General features: G+C 42.8%; 1 protein-coding gene across 2 annotated transcripts in view; it reads left to right on the top strand.

Annotated features, from left to right (window-relative positions):
• Positions 1-16,710, top strand: part of Slc44a5 (solute carrier family 44 member 5) — a 263,585-nt gene that overhangs the window by 126,999 nt on the left and 119,876 nt on the right. The window contains exon 2 of one of the 2 annotated variants that reach the window (XM_075981039.1): positions 8,491-8,526. The exons of the other annotated variant lie outside the window; for it this stretch is intronic. The gene's annotated coding sequence lies outside the window, so the exon portion shown is untranslated. The remainder of the gene's footprint in view (positions 1-8,490; positions 8,527-16,710) is intronic. 2 annotated transcript variants of the gene reach the window in all.

The following is a 16,710-nucleotide window of genomic DNA, read 5'->3' as shown; positions in this document are numbered from 1 at the left end:
CCAGGTTCCCTGAGGGACGCTGTCTTAAAAAGACAAGGAAGGTGGAGAGACTGAGGAAGACAACACAGCATCAACCTCTGGTCTTCACATTCACACACACACATACACACACTTATACACACACAAGCCCACATGAATACACATGCACAAGCACATACTTCCACACTCACACATGCGAGCCCACACATGTACACACAGACACATACAAGTGCACATATACACATGTACATGCACATGTAGACACACAAGTTCCCATGTACACACATGCACATGTAGCTACATACTTTTACAGATACACATAAGTACACATATTTGCACACACATGCACACATGTGTACATGAACGCATGAATGTCCACAAGTGCACACATGTACACAGGCATACACATGCACACACAAATGTGTGTGTATACAGACATATACATATGTGCACATGTACATACTTATACAAGAATAAGACTGCTTTGCATGCTTTTGTTTATTTCTGTGCTTTTTATATTAGTTTTTGAATTTAGAAATTATTCATGTATATGTGTACATGATGTATGTAGAGGCATTATTTGCCATGCGATGAGCATGGCGGTCAGAGAACAATTTTATGGACTTAGTTCTCTTTGCACCTTTGCATGGCTTCTGGGAAGTCCACAAGGCTGCCAGGCTTCAGATGGAAGCACACTTCCCTGCTGAGCCTCTCATCAGCGCTGCCTCCTCTCTTCTGTTAGTTTCCAACTCTCCATCTCAGCAAGTGTTCATTTTTTCCCTGATACCCACCTTATATTCAGTTTCCTCCCATTGTCCACAAAATCTCTACACAGCATTCTGTCCAAATCAGAATCTAATCCGGGCCAGATTTTGCATCTGGTGGTTTGGTCTCTGAAGTCCATACTAATTGGCATTGTCTCTTGTTTCTCTGTTATGGTGGAGATGACCTCATTTTCTGGATCTGTGCCCTTACAGGGCATCATGTAGTGTCTTTACCATCTGTATTCCTGTAAAGAGTAGGTCAAGCGAAATCTAGAGGATTGGTTCCCATTAAACATTTGAGGCTGTGGAGTATCATAGGCATGATGTATATTTTCTTTGTGTGTTTGTGTGCATGTGTACATGTGTGTAAACATGAGTGCCCATGTGTGAGGAGGCCAGTGCACATGTTTCTCTGGTGATATTCTCCTTGGTTTTTGTTTTATTTTAAGATGGCCTCTCTCAATGGCATAGGTCTCACTAAGTAGTCTAGGCTGACAGGAAAGAAAGGATTACAGGTGCACAGCATCAAGTCCTTTGGGCCTGGGGTTTCAGATGATTCTGAGCCACCTTGTGGGTGCTGGGAATTGAACCAGGGTCCTCTGGAAGAGCAACCTTGGCTCTTAACCACTGAGCAATTGCTTTAGCCTGTGCCCAGCTTTTCTTGTACTTGATTATGGGAACCAAGTCCAGACCCTTGTGCCTGCAAGACATGTACTTTACTGGCTATCTCCCTAGCCCCAGAGGTATACATTCTATTACTTCACTTATGGAAAAACAGAACCTGGTTAATCCATCTCCAGTGTTGCTGAGCTTGAATGTAGGAGATTGATCTCAGAAGGACAAGACAGGAAATGACTCTCACATTCATCTCCCATCATGCCCCATGCCTTGCTGCTTCCCCCACCAGTGACTTTTATCTCCAATCAGCCCTCACTCCCACCCTGTAACTCCCAAGGGAGAAAGAATAAAAAGTGAGTGTCACTTGAGACTTCACAGTAAATATATGGTACCCGGAGATAAATACAAGTGGAACACTCACCCGTTAGGAACTCACTTCTCTCTCGCATTCCATCTTCTCAGCTGATTGAGATTCAGAACAGCTTGATCCCATGATGTATACACAATCATCTTGCAGATGGTATGAACATTCTCATGGAAATATTTGGGAAAGATGTAAGCCTTAAAGAAAGAGTAGTGGTTCAACCAAAGTATGAGCATACAAAAAATGAAATATGATCTATGTATTTAGTTTTATTAATTTTGCAAAACTTGCCATGAGGAAGTCCAAGGATTGGTGCAAGGTCCTCAATCTGGGCTGTACAGAGCCGTGTCTTGCTAGTATCTTCATTTGGATTCCATTCTCACCAATGTTGCACATCCTTGGTCAGGTTTTCCCAGTGCTGAGCCTCTGTTCTCCTGTGTAAAATGGGGAAATGGTGCAACATGTGGAGAGAATTGTGTGAATGAGCCGTGAATTGCCTGCAATAACTGCAAGGAAGCATCCGCCAGGACATGTGCATTGGACTGACTGGGACTGAGGAGTCTGTCTGTCATGATAAGCATTGACTCTAGATGGAGCAGAACATGTGGGTGGGTTTTACTAGTTCATACAGCTGAGGACTCTGGGAAATACTGGAGGAAGCAAAGAGTAGAGGCTTAATGTTATCACTGTGTGAGGGTATTTGATGCCACGTGTTTGATAGGTGGTGCTTTTGACCTTGGACATTTTTAATAAACTTTGACATATTATGTAAGCATGTTAAGGACATTAAAGGCAATGGAAATATTAAGACATCAGAAACCGAGGTGGCCCTTTTGTAAAGGACCTGGACATTTTATTGTGTGTCTTGAGCATCAGCCTTGTACTTACATATTGGCACTTTTATTCAGATTTCCACATGGTATGTGAAAATCATTTGAATCCATTTGCCCCCCGTCACAATATATGTGAGCCAACCGCCATTAGTCTTCAAGGATGTGATAGGGAGGGGTGTTCATAAAATCTGTGACTAATATCTATATTTACAGTTTGATGCTGCTACATGCCAGTGGTTTTATTGGTTATCCGTATGTAGTAGGAGGTTGCTATTTTGTACCTGGCTGCCAAGACCTGAAATAATCACTCAGAAACTATTTTAATGCCAATATTGTTTGACCAATATCTTAAGTGTATTTCTAGCTAGCTCTTACATCTCAAATCAACCCATTTCTATTATTTCATGCTTTACCACCAGGCTCATGGCCTACTGGTAAGGTTCTGGCTGGTGGCTTGTGTCTTTCTCTCTGGCAGCTCTGTGGCATCTCACTGACTCTGCCTACTTTCTCCCAGCATTCAGTTTAGTTTTCCCACCTATCTCTATTCTGCCCTATCACAGGCTAATGAAGCTTATTTATCATTAAGCAATAAAAGTAACACATCTACATAAGGACTTCCCACACCATTTTCCCTTTTTTTGTTCAAATAAAATGGAGGGTTTTAATTTAATAACATAATAAAATTACATATAACAAAACAGTTATCAAGCAAGAATTTCAGTTACAATATTTATATCAACTTTATATTTTATCATAACTAAGGAAAACTTTAATTATAACTATCTATTCTTCAACTCCATCAAAGACCTCAGAAGGATATAATGTTACCTAAGTAAATAGGAAGTGCATTATAAGGAACTTCCAAAACTCTAGACTTGACAGAGACATCTTGCTGCCTGGACAGTCACCCAAAGTTCTTCTGTACCATTGGAGCATCCATCTGCAGTCTTCAGACCCATAGTATCTGACAGACTTTTCCACAAAGCAGGAAATTTCAAAGGCAGTTCTGCTTTTGTTGGCAGTTTGTCAGTCACTTTCTTCTGTGTCCTGCAGAATGTCTGGCAGACTCTTTCATGAAGCCTGAAGGACTGTTTCACCTTCTTTGGGCAACTTCAGCAGTCATTTTGCTGTGGTTCCTACATGTCCCGTTCATATGCAGCATAACATCAAGCAGTTCAGGCAAGAGCAGTTTCTTGCCCAAATGGCTAACATACTCCATAAGGATCCTCTTCAATGCCCATCATCCTCTTGAAGTAGATTGGTGCTGCAGGAGCAGATGTGTCTCATTGTCACAAAAAGTCCTAAGTTCTTTTTTATTAGATTAATAATATATATATATGTATATATATATATATTATTTTTCCATCCAAATATTTACACTTCCTTCCCTCCTACCAATCCCCTCCCACCACCTCTCTCTCCCTCCCTGCTTGAGAGAGGGCAGGGAACCCTGCCCTGTGGGAAGTCCAAGGCCCTCCCCCCTACATCCAGGCCTAGGGAGCTGTGCATCCATATAGACTAGGGTCCCAAAAAGCCAGAACATCCTGTAAAAACAGGTCCCAGTTCCTTTATCAATGGCTTCTTAGTCAGCCCCCATTGTCAGCCACAATCAGAGAGTCCGGTTTGATCACATGCTCATTCAGACCCGGTCCAGCTGGATTTGGTGAGCTCCTATTAGAACAGGCACACTGCCTCAGTTGGTAGACCAACCCCTCGCGGTCTTGTTTTCCTTACTCGTCTTCTCCCTCCTTCTGTCTTTCAACTGGACCTTGGGAACTCAGTCCATTGGTCTGATGAGGGTCTCTGTCTCTATTTCCACCCATCACCGGATGAAGATTCTATGGTGATATTCGAGATAATCATCAGTGTGATAGTGGGACAAGGACAGTTCAGGCACCCTCTCTTCTGCTGTCCAAGGACCTAGCTGGGGACATCCCATGACACCTGGGAAACAAAAACAGAACCTCTTTTCCAAAGCAACATATCCTTAGACCCAAATTTTGAAATCTACATACCTTTAAAACATATGTTTGTTTATCTTAGCAGCCTATATAATGAAATGTATCTCTGTACTTAGCTCATTCACAGTCAAAAAATTCAAAAACACAAAATAATATACATTATCTAGACTCTCTGTGTATTTTCCATCTTTATGTGACTTATTTTTTTCTGTATTCCTTTAATCTATGGCTGTCTATACTCTGTCTCTTTAAAGACTTTATTTTATTTTTTATAACTGTCTGTATTCTTTTTCTTCTTTCTCCCAAGCCTATGTACATTTATTCAACACTGTGACCCATCTAGAGGTCTTTTTATCTGAATCTGTTCTTATTGTGTATCTGTAATAATCTGATCAGGCGCACTTTTAAAATGCTAAAGGGCTTGGTGCCGCAGCCCTGGATGCTGGTTCAATCTCTCTCAGGCTTTCAATATGGTGGAGGCAGTTCACCACTGGCTCTGGGACTGCTGGGTGGAGCCATCCTTACCACCTCAACTCTCCTGCCTATGTACTCCTAGAAGACCCAGTCCTGCTGTGTGCTCAGGCAGGTGTGGGGAGGGCACGGGGACATGGGCATGCTCTTAGCTACTTTCCTCCTAACCTGAAGCGGGTATATAAGCACCCAGAGTCAAAGTATGTGGCTTGCCACACGGGTTAGCCTCAGTTGTTTGGACACCAGGCTCCAGATGAAGATGGATGCTACAAAGTAATCCCACTCAGAATGGAATATAATAAAGGGATAGTTATTTAGGGGTAGACTCAGGTCACAGTCCTCTGCACAAACAGGGAACAGGAACCAAATCTAGCAACCAGGAGAGAGAGTGCATGCAAATTTTATGGCTGGCTGCATTTATAGTATAAAACCACACCCAAATGGGCTGGTATCTTAAAGGCTGAAGGAGTTTCCACAGCATTCATGATCCCTGGTTACCCTCAGACCTCATTGTGAATTACAGTTCCCAATTACAGCAGAAGAATCCAAGTGGTGTCAGGAAACTTTAGCTTGTTGCTTTTATAAGGACAGCTGACTTTCGTGGCTTTCTTAAGCAGAGTGTGACTTTATTAAGAGAGCTGTGTAAACAAAGCCTTTCTCCCAACCATAGAAAGTGTTGAGAATAGCAGGGCACACAAGCTTTTAATTCCAGCACTCAGGAGTCAGAGGCAGGTGGATCTCTGTGAGTTGGAGGCCAGTGTGGTCTACTAGAGCTAGTTCCAGGATCGGCTCAAAGGCTACAGTGAAACTCTGTCTCGAAAAAAACAAAACAAACAAACAAAAAACAAAACAAAACCAACCCCCCCCCCAAAAAAAAGGGTTCAGAAATCTATTCGATAGTTATTAGCATTGTTTTTCAACTGGCCATAGTTAACAGTTTTAACTGAATCCTTTAAAATACTACAGTTTTTGAGACAGCGTTTCTTTGTGTCATTCAGGCTGACTTTAGACTCTTGGCAATCAATCTACCTGCCCTAGCCTCCCTAGTCCTGGGAATACAGGCAAGCATCACTATGCCTAACTTCCTGAAATATTTTGTATGTGTATATGTTCATGTGTATATAGGTGTGCATGCATGTGTATGTGCATGTATGTGAAGGCCAGAAGGTAACTCTTGTTCTTTAGATTCCATCCTCTCTTTCTGAGGACAGGGTTTCTTACTTGCCAGAAACTGACAGATTTGGAGAGGATGGCTGCCAGCAAGCTCTAGGAATCCTCCTGCATCTTCCTCCCCACAGTAGGATTAAATACGCACATTGCTGCACCTGGTCTTTTCATGTGGGTTTTAGGGATTGGACCTGGGTTGTTTAATCTTGCTTGCAAGGCGAGCACTTTCCCACTGAGCCATCTCCCAGCCCCACCTTGGAGTCTTCATCCTGACTTGGGCCCTCAGAGATTGGTTCCCATTAGTCAGTTTGATGAGAAGCATCAGCCTCAAGAACAGGTGTAGTTTCTGCCCAGAAGCCTTATAGAGAAAGCTCTTTAAAAAAATATTTAATTATTTGACAGTTTCATAATTATATTTTGATCATACTCGTCTCCTCCCCAATTCCCCCCAGATCTCAACTTCCCTATTCACCCAGCTTTACCCTCATTCTCTCTCCTCTCTCTTCTTTAGTTATTGTTTTCACATGCTTATATACATATAAGTGTATAAATACAGCCTGTTGATTCCACTTAATATTGCTTATGTACATGTTTTAGGGTTGATCACTTGATACTGGATAACCAGTCGCGGGCTCATCCTTGGGGAAGACTGCGTCTTCCTCCCCGAGTAATTGTTAATTTCTGTAGCTCTTCACCTAGGGATGGGGACTGTGAGATTGTCCCCATGTGTGTTGGCATGTCTGATGGTATTATTGTTTGGGGCTTGTTAAACAGCCTGTTGTTAAGATTTCATAGGTACAGCTTCTCTGTCCTGTATAGAAGACAGGATTCTGCCATGTCTTGGTTCTCCGGAACTTCTAATGTTCTGCCCTCTCTTACATTCTCTGAATCTCCTGTGCGGTGGTTGTGTGCAGATGAGCCACTCGGGCTTGGACACCCCACCTTCAGCTGTTCTCTGTATTGACAAGTTGTGACTTTTGAGAATGGTTCCATCTGCTGCAAAAAGAAGTTACTTTGATGAGGGGTGAGAGCTACTCTTGCCTGTGGGCTCTAAGAATATCTATCTAGGATGCAGGGAACAGTCATGCTGGTTTAAGGAAGAAGCAGTAAGTTCTGCAGCTTCTATTCATCTCAGTCACTTTTACAGGCTAGCAAGCGAGCGGAAGCACCAGACAGGTGTTCATTGGAAGAGATAATACCATCATCTAACGTCAGGGAGACCAAGGGGTTAGAATTCTGCTGCTATTCCTCACGGCACATACAGCACCGCCCCCTCACAACCAGAGTTGGTACCCATGAGCACACAGGTTGCCTTCATCCTCAGGGAGGTTCTCCTCAACCTGAAGACAGCTTCAGTGGGGTTAAAGTATCACTGCTGGGTTTCAGACACACAGCCCCCACCCCCACTACATTGCCTATTCTGTGTGTAATTAATTAAAGGACTTAATGCAGATTTTTTTCATGTATCATGAATATTATGAGGTTTAAAGAGTAACAAGTGAAAAATGAAAGACCTCATTTTCTGGTGATAAATTTTAGTACACATATGATCCGGTTTTGGAGTCTGTGCAAATCATTTATGATGGACAAGGCATGAGGAAGTTGAGAGAGTTCATGATTACATTTCCCTACTCTTTCAAAACCTCCTCCTACTCTCCCATCTCCACGTATTTGGTAACTTAAGACTGAAGGTCACCTATCTGGGGATTAATGTGGTCATTCCCCACCGTTATCAGGGTCACCCGATCAGGAACTGAGGGTCCTAAGGTGTTGCTGCCGTGCACTGTGTAGTTAGACCGACCGTGCTTGTGGGTATCACTCTCTCCATAACCATGGAGCAGCTGTTAGCAGAATCGCTGCTCCTCCGGAGGACTGTAGTTCAATTCCAAGCAATCATGAGCTTCAGGCTGAGCCTCTGCATGTCCTTGAACCCGTGTGCACATATGTTTACACACAATTAAAAAATGAGTCTTAAAAATCTGTGTCATATGATACAATAGCTATTTATTTAGTGTTTACACTGTTATTTACTTGATACTTCACTGGTATTGTAAGCACTCTAGATGATTATGTATGTATAGGGGAGGATACAGAAATATATGCAAGTATTATGCCATTTCCTGGGAGGCCGGCGAGCACAGATTTGTACTGACATTGGAAGCAGACTCCGAGGATGCTGAAGGACAGCTGTATTGGATCAGCACCGCTGACCTTCTGTTAGGGTGTGTGTGAAGGCCCAGGGGCTGGGCTTCCTAGGGCAGGAGGGGTGGTGTAGAGTTCCAGTCACTAACTCCACATGTAAATATTTGTTTACCCTCTGTGCTTTTTCTTAGAATCAGCAGAAAGTTTCTCTGATGATCAGGACTTTGGTGAGTCAGTTCAAGCACTGAGTATAAAATTCCTTCGTGACAGTGATAAACATGTATTCAAAATCTGTAGATAGCTTAGTGTTCATTTGGGGGAAGCAATCCTGTTCTGAGTTCTTCTTACAGCGAGTCTCTCTTTGTGGAATTGCAAATCCTTCTATCAGGCAGGTGATCCTGTGGCCACCTTGGTTGTGTGCTAGTCTACGCTCCCCACCCCACCAAAACTTGCATTTTTCCATTCTAGTTTAGGACGCTGGCATGCAGGAGTCTTGTTAAACTCTTTCCAGTGATGGTCTCCACCACCAGACTTTGAAGACGCTAGGAGTCTTCCTTGTGTTACAGCTGGTTTTCATCATAATTGTCCACAGAGATCTGGATCTTGGTGCTCGAAGTGCGGGTAGGATGTTAGCAGCTGGGGCAGCCCCGAACATTAGTGGAATACAGCTCTCAAGCTCTGTCCTGGACTAACTGAATGGGAATCCCCATCCTCACAGGATTCTCAGAGGCTAGTGTGCCAATGAAAGCCTGAGTGGCTTTGGATTTAGGAATGTTTCTCCCTGAAACACTTCCACTGCCCCGAGATATATAAATGGGAACTTGTGCCTTCCCACACTGCTTAGACCCCAAATTCTTAGCTAGAAGATTGGGTATGGTATCTGGAAATGTTAAATGTATTCACTATGGTGAGGTAATAAATGTGTTAATTAACTTGACTTAGTTTTTATAATGTATTAATGAACCAAAACTTAGCATTGTACCTGAGAAACACATGCAATTATTGTCTGTTAAAATCAATACAATTCTAAAGTATAACTATATATGCATTTTTTCTCTGTTATCAAATAACCTTTATTGTCTTTTGTGCACATCATCTATTGTGATTCTTAATTATTATTTATACTTAATTAATTTATACTTAAATATTATTTATAATTTCAAGTTTCCTTTTCTTAAATTTTTTAGCTTGGTCCCCTATGATTCTGTAAGTTGGTAATCAAAACACGTAGAGGCTATTTTGTAATTTTTCAAACTTTCAGGGTGGGATAAAAAGATGAAGGATGACAGCGTGAGAAAGGTAGATGCCAATTTTGTCATCAGAAGCTGGCAAATTGCTCTAACTTAAAATGTGCCATGAGCCAAAATGTTTTACTAGTCAATAATGATTGGAGGTTTGCTTTTATTCATAAATCTTAACCTCTCAATTAGGAGAAAGCAATTATGTCTATAATAAAATCCTCATCTTTCTGACAAGGGTTTGAGATGAATGAATCAAGGACAAATAAGCACTGTGTCTTGCATTAAACAGTCTAAGGAGAGAGGGACCGAGTGAGGATTCTCCCTGGATAGACAGGAGTCCAGGGAAAGGCAAGCAGAGCTGTTTCCCTGAAGCTTTGGCTTCCTTCTCCTAGGCGTGCAGAACCAGCCCCATCATTCTCTGCTCCTAGGAACGCATCTGTTGCTGGGGAAACAGATCCTGAGTGCATGATGCCCAGAAGTGAGGGTGTGTGCCTGCACAGCATGACTCTGACTAGAGAGTCGACTAGAATTTGTCTCTTCTTTCTGAACTGTTCCTTCAATACTTCTTAAAACCATGATGCTAAATAAAGCTTCCGTGTATTAACAATGTGAGTAAATTTAGTTAAATTAGAGTATTGAGCCCCTGTCAGTTGAGCTTAACCAATAGAAACATTTTCAACAAACTTGGGCTGCCAGGGACTCCCCGGGAGCCCTCATGGCCACTTTTAAAATCAATCAATCAATCTTTCTTTGTTTGTTTTCTTTTTTTTTCTTCCATAGGTTCTCATATAGCTCAGGCTGGCCTTGAACTCCTGATCCTTCTGCTGCTACTTCACAAACACACAGATTGCAGATATGTACCCTCATGTTCCAGTTCCCCTCCTAAAGGGGAGGATTGCTTTCATCCTAAGGCTGGTACCTGCACCAGTTCCCATTACGGTCTCAATAGAAACATTCCGCCATTGGCTGTTAATGAAAGGACACCAGCCCCCAGAACCACGTGCACATCCCAGTATTACCCTGTTTCTTACCCAGGTTGCTTCATGGCCTGACTTCTCCTTCCCTCCAAACCAGTCTTTATCTTGTGTGATGTGTGTGCTGTGTGATCCCTTCAGAGAGCAGGCCTCTGCATTGCTTCACTATTCCAGAATTTTCTGTCTCACTTAGCCTTAGGCGCATTAACACAGTCAGCCAGTCTTTAAGAAGTGTATTTTCTCTGTTTCTCGAATATCATGCCTCTGGCTTTTCTCTTTTCTCTGATGTCTTCTCTGCTGTGTGCTCTCTCACATGTAGAGACTGAGTACTGAGCAAGCTCAAGGTATATTCCTTTTTCTTCCTAGGTAACTCCATTTGGTCCTATGGTTTGATTCAACCATGTGCTTAATATTAATTCCTAAATTTGCCTCCCAACCCAGATTCTCTTTCTTGATCTAGACTTGTTTGTCCACCCTAATTTCCCACCAAAACTCATGTTTGTGCTTCTCTGTCATCTCTGAAATGCCAAGTCTCACCAGCTCCTCTGCACCAGGTCGAGGCCCTGGCGCCACATGACCACCATAGCCTGTACTGCATCAAGGTCCTGGTGTCACGTGACTACCACAGCCTGCACCAGGTCAAGGCCCTGGCATCCTGTGACTAACACAGCCTGTAACAGATCAAGGTCCTGGTGTCACGTGACTACTACAGCTTGCAACAGATCAAGGCCCTGGCGTCCCGTGACTAACACAGCCTGCAACAGATCAAGGTCATGGCGTCACGTGACTACCACAGCCTGCACCAGGTCAAGGTCCTGGCATCACATGGATGACCACCACAGGCTCTTGGTTCTTTGCTTACAAGCAGCTACTGTCTGACTGGAGTCTATTTTCCTTCGAGCCATCAGAAGACTCCTGAAGTCTGGATGAAAACAAAGCAAACATCCAGCTGCTATTTAAATTTTTACAATGCAAATGCAAATAGTTTAACATTGCTTTTTTCTTTAATTACACTCTATTTAATTTTAGTCCACTAGTACCTAAATATCAGCAATCACAAGATACTAGCTTCGTACAAATATGCCATCTTAGATATTGGCTATTGATCTTATACTTTGATACTGATATTTTATAGCTGTCTCAACTTTACAATATTTTGACCTTGTTTCTGCATTTGAATATTGAGAGAAGATTTATGGCACTGTTTTTAGTTAAAGAAAGAAGAAAAACTGACTGGATTACTTGTGCCTTTAGTATTGTTAGCTTTATGCCGTCATTTTATCTGCCTAGTCTAATTTTATGTGGATCAAATGGTATTTCATGTTGAGTGTCCTCATTATCAAAATGCCAAGGTTAAAGTATTCTATAATTTTAATTGCTCTTCTGTCCCACTCAATCACTATGTCAGTGTTAGCCGTAACTATGGCAATAAAAAGTTATTGTTAGAATAGATCTGACTGCAAGCACAGCCTCATCCCAGGAGCCACGGCAAGCATTAAGGAAAAGGACATATTCCTCCTGAGCAAAACCTGTTATGGGAGACTGACGTCTGGTTCATCAGGGAAGCTCTCCGCCTTTGCCTCTGAGTATGTCTTCCATTTGGCAATACCGTCTCAAAGAGGGAGGCTGCCTGTTTGCACAAAATCTTGTGACTGTAGATTCCTACTCTGCTAGAGAGCCCATAGAAGGCTTATCTAACTAAAACACAGCTCTCCATGTAGCTTTCTTACAACGAGACTCTTCATCTTCACTTCTGATAGGTTAAATTGTTGAAAAGTCTAAACCTCTTGTTAATTCTTGGTTAATTCTCGACATGGGTTGGGTTAATCCATGGCAGTAGCCTAGTTTTCCAAAATTATTAAAATCAAATAAGGTGAGGCCAAGTGTGTGGGAACACACTTCTAATCTCAGCACTCGGGAGGTAGCAGCAGAGTTAAATCTCTATGAGTTTGAGGCCAGCCTGGTCTACATAACCAAGTTCCAGGCCAGCTAGGGCTACACAGCGTGACTCTGTCTGAGAAACAGATCTAGTGGCTGCTCTAGAATGGAGACAACTGCCCTCTGGATGTTTCTAGATTTAAGTTTCCTTGTGAAGTGTGAACGCTTAGTGCCACACACTGCAGGGAACCTTCGAGAGTCTCTGGGTACATTGACAACAAGAATTAAAGATTGGCAGTCCAGACCATGCAAGACACCATCCTTGCCCTTGTTCATGTGGAGATGCTTGTAACCTGGCCAGCAACCTTTGGAAGATGCTTCTGTGCTCCCTATTTTATAGAGGAGACTAAGCCAGGGAGAGCTCATACGGTTTGCACAGTTAAGCACAGTAATGATCCAATACAAACTTCAAATACAAAAATTTTTGATTTTAATTAAAAATGGTTGTTTAATTCCCTGACTTAGGAACTGGGATGAGCTTATAATTCTATACATGCATATCCTGGCTTTATAGAGAAAGATAGAGATGAAGTATTTCATTAAGATGGACCTCAGCCACACTCTCTACTTTGTGACTAACCAAACTCAACGTGAAAACAAGAATATTTTCTTCATATCAGCAGAGGCCCCAGCCCTGATCTATCAAATCTACCTTTTCTGACAGGCTTCCTGGCTTAGTTCTGTGAGGAGCACGTGAGCGACTCTCATGTGACCTGCACAGCTGCTGAGTCACTGAGGGGCCTGGAGCAGCGTACATTCAGAGCCCCTAGAAGCTCCCTTTCCTGTCGCTTCAGTGTGGAACTTGGCTGCCCTTCCGCTCTTGTCTTCTGCCTCCTCCCAGACTCTTCTATTCACATGGAATCCTGTTCCCAAGTGCCTTCGTGCTTGAGCTCTTCTAGGAACCACAGGTCTGTGGATCTTGTTCAAATCTTTTGAGTACAATTTCGATGGATTCACTCTGGATTCTAACTCCAGAGTTTCTTGCTTCTGTCTCCCTGGAGTCTCTGAGAATGACTCTGCAGCTCACTGGCTCGTCTCTTCTCTGACCTTTGTTCGAAATGGTCTGCACAGGCTCTGTCCCATGGCCTTTCTCCAGTGCCAGTCTTGGAAGTTAAGGTGTTTTTACTTGGTGAGCAGTTGTACGGAACTTCCAATGGACAGAGTTCAGAGGAACTGTCCTCGGTCTGTTAATTCTGTGGATTGTGGGGACGAAACTTGGAGGCCGTACAAGTTGTTCCCATGGTTAACTCTGGGACTGGACAGGTGTCAGGTCCTAGGGCTGTGTTCATTAGATTCCATGCTCTTTCGATTTCACTTTCCATTTCATTTTGAGGTTGTACCCCTGGAATTATGAATAAATGTCCCATAATGGCTGTTATAAGCAGGCAATATGAATATCTTTTTGTGTAAAAAGGACCCAAATTTCTACCTTGTTTTTCCATCTGAGATTCAGGATACAGGCATGAGTATCAACAGACGTCTTTATTCATGTGTTTCATGAGATTCAGGATACAGGCATGAGCATCAACAGATGTCTTTATTCATATGTTTCATGAGATTCAGGATACAGGCACGAGTATCAACAGATGTCTTTATTCATGTGATTTATGAGATTCAGAATGCAGGCATGAATATCAACAGACAGCTTTATTCATATGCCTCCTCTGGTCACACATGTTTACTTTGTCACAACTTGACTTTGCTCTGGGTGAGTTAGGAACAGAGCATTCTATTGCAACTTTCAGAGATCAGGAATAACCTTGCATGAAAATGGGTGGGGCTGGAGCTCATTATGTTAAGTGAAATAAGCCAGGCTCAGAAAGACACGCACACACACGTTTTCTCACCTGGGATATAGACATAATCACATATATGCATACTATGTATGTATGTATGAAAGAAGACAAGATTATGAAATGAGAGAAAAAAGTCAGCAGGAGGGGGACAAAAGAGGGTGACAGTCTATGTTATGGAAGCAGAGGAGGACTGTTTGAGGACAAGGAATATGGGACCAGCAGCAGGGAGAGAGGATTGAGGGAGTAGTGAAGGTAAATAAAAATAAATTGCATACATGTATGAAAATATCATGAAATTGATTCTTTGTATGCAAATAAAATAATATTTGAAATTTAAGTCAAGAATATGCATACACATGTGTAATTACATGGGAAATGTCACTTGTAGATCTTCAAGTATGAACCTCGGCCATATTCACAACAGGGGAGCATGTGTGGGAATATTCTGATAAGCATACTGTCCACACCTGAGTCACACCCAGCAGCTGAGGAGACAAAAGTTGCTACAAAAGATAACTGGTTTAAATAAAGAAATTCCAATGAGTAAATCATTAAAATGAGATACCTTCTGTAGCAGTTATTCATCTATGGATGGATGAAGTCTAAATGCCAGCCTGAGTACAGAGATGCCAGCATTTCTTTCCTTTGCCAAGAATTACAGTATCACCTGTAGCTTTGCCTTCAGGAGCCTCACGTTCCAGGTTAAAGCTCCAGAATGGAGCAAGGGAGAGCAGAATTCCCCGTGCACCAAAAGATGCCCTCACATTATTCAGGGAATGTCTAACCTAGTCACATAGCTTTAGTTTTTAAAATTTATTTCTATTAATTATTTTTAATATACAAAGTATGGGTTTCACAGTGTCACTCTCCCATCTTGCCTAGCCCATTTGTTCCCCAAAATACTCCATCAAATAAGCTTTACATTCTTTTTTTTTTTTACTGTGTGTGTGTGTGTGTGTGTGTGTGTGCATGTGCCATGATTCTTATGTGGAGTGACCTGGCCCAGCAGGTTGTTCTTCAGAGCGAGATCCCTGAGCAGGAGGACTGGGGATGAGGAAATAAAGAAGATAGGAAAGTTACATGAGTCTCTTGCATGAGCTGATGACTTACACCAAGCAAGTTTATTAATAAGTATGACATCTCATGTCCTATTTGTAGGGGGGAAATGGAGCAAAGTCAGCAAAAAACCCCCACATAATGAGACACAATCAGCAGGAAGCTAATCAAGCAATGTTCCTCAAAAGGAGGGCTGGGTACCTCAGGTGCACCTCAGACAGAACACGGTGACCTTCAGACTGATGACGCCAGTGTCTGGTGGGGGAGGGAAGTCAGGTTCAGGTTCAGGTTCGGTGAACCACAACCTTAACTCCTTCAAGGCCTTGGCCCCCTGGGCAGGGACAGAGAGCTAGGCTCCTTTTGTACTTTCACTGGAGCCCTTGAGAAAGCCTGGGATGTCCGTCATGGGGGCCAGAGGACAGTTTGCGGAGCCGATTCTCTCCTTCCACCAATGCTCCTTCTGGGAATTGAAGTGGAGTCACCAAACTTTGAGTCAGGTGCCTTTGCCCACTGAATCATCTTACAGGGATCCTGAACTCTAAGATCCTACTTCCGTGCAGGCGAAGTGTATCCTAGTGACTGAGGCCTGCCAAGGAAGCTGGGTGATTTCTGAGAGTGTTGGACTGGGGACTCAGAACTAAGACGGGAAGGATGTCATGGGGCTAAAGATCGGAAGACCTGACCCAGCAACTAGGTCACTGATTGACCTAGTTCAAAGTTTAAAAATTTATCATGAAAAAAATTATTATGGTGATTTGTTTCTTTCCCTAAAAACTAATTTTGCCTTTAATCCCAGCACTCAGGAGGCAGAGGCAGGTGGATCTCCGTGAGTTCGAGGCCAACCTGGTCTACAGAGCGAGTTCCAGGACAGCCTCCAAAGCTACAGAGAAACCTTACCAAAAAAAGCATGGGATAAAACTGAACTCTCTGATCATGTCGAACAATGAGGGCTGATGAGACGCCAAGGACAATGGCACGCAGTTTTGATCCTACGCAATCTGCTGGCTTGGTGGGAGCCTAGCCAGTTTGGATGTTCACCTTCCTAGATATGGACGGAGGGGGGAGGACCTAGGACTTACCACAGGGCAGGGAACCCTGACTGCTCTTTGGACTGGAGAGAGAGGGGGAGAGGAGTGGGGGGAAGGGGAGAGGGGTGGGAGGAGGGGGAGAAGAGTGGGAGGAGAGGGAGAAGAGTGGGAGGAGGGGGAGGGAAAGGGGAGGCTGGGAGGAGGTGGAAATTTGTTTTTTTTTTCTTTATTCTTCTTTTATCAATAAAAAAATGTTAAAAAAAAAAACCAAACAACAGCAAAATCCAAAAAACCTAGCTATTTTCCTTAGCGACTGAAAAAGAAAGCCCTTTATTTTGTAATAGTGAGCAACAATTATATTTAGTTGGAAGTATGAAA

The sequence above is a fragment of the Microtus pennsylvanicus genome, chromosome 7 (assembly GCF_037038515.1).
Source record: "Microtus pennsylvanicus isolate mMicPen1 chromosome 7, mMicPen1.hap1, whole genome shotgun sequence".
Lineage (NCBI taxonomy): Eukaryota > Metazoa > Chordata > Mammalia > Rodentia > Cricetidae > Microtus > Microtus pennsylvanicus.
This window is presented reverse-complemented; position numbering and strand designations above follow the sequence as displayed.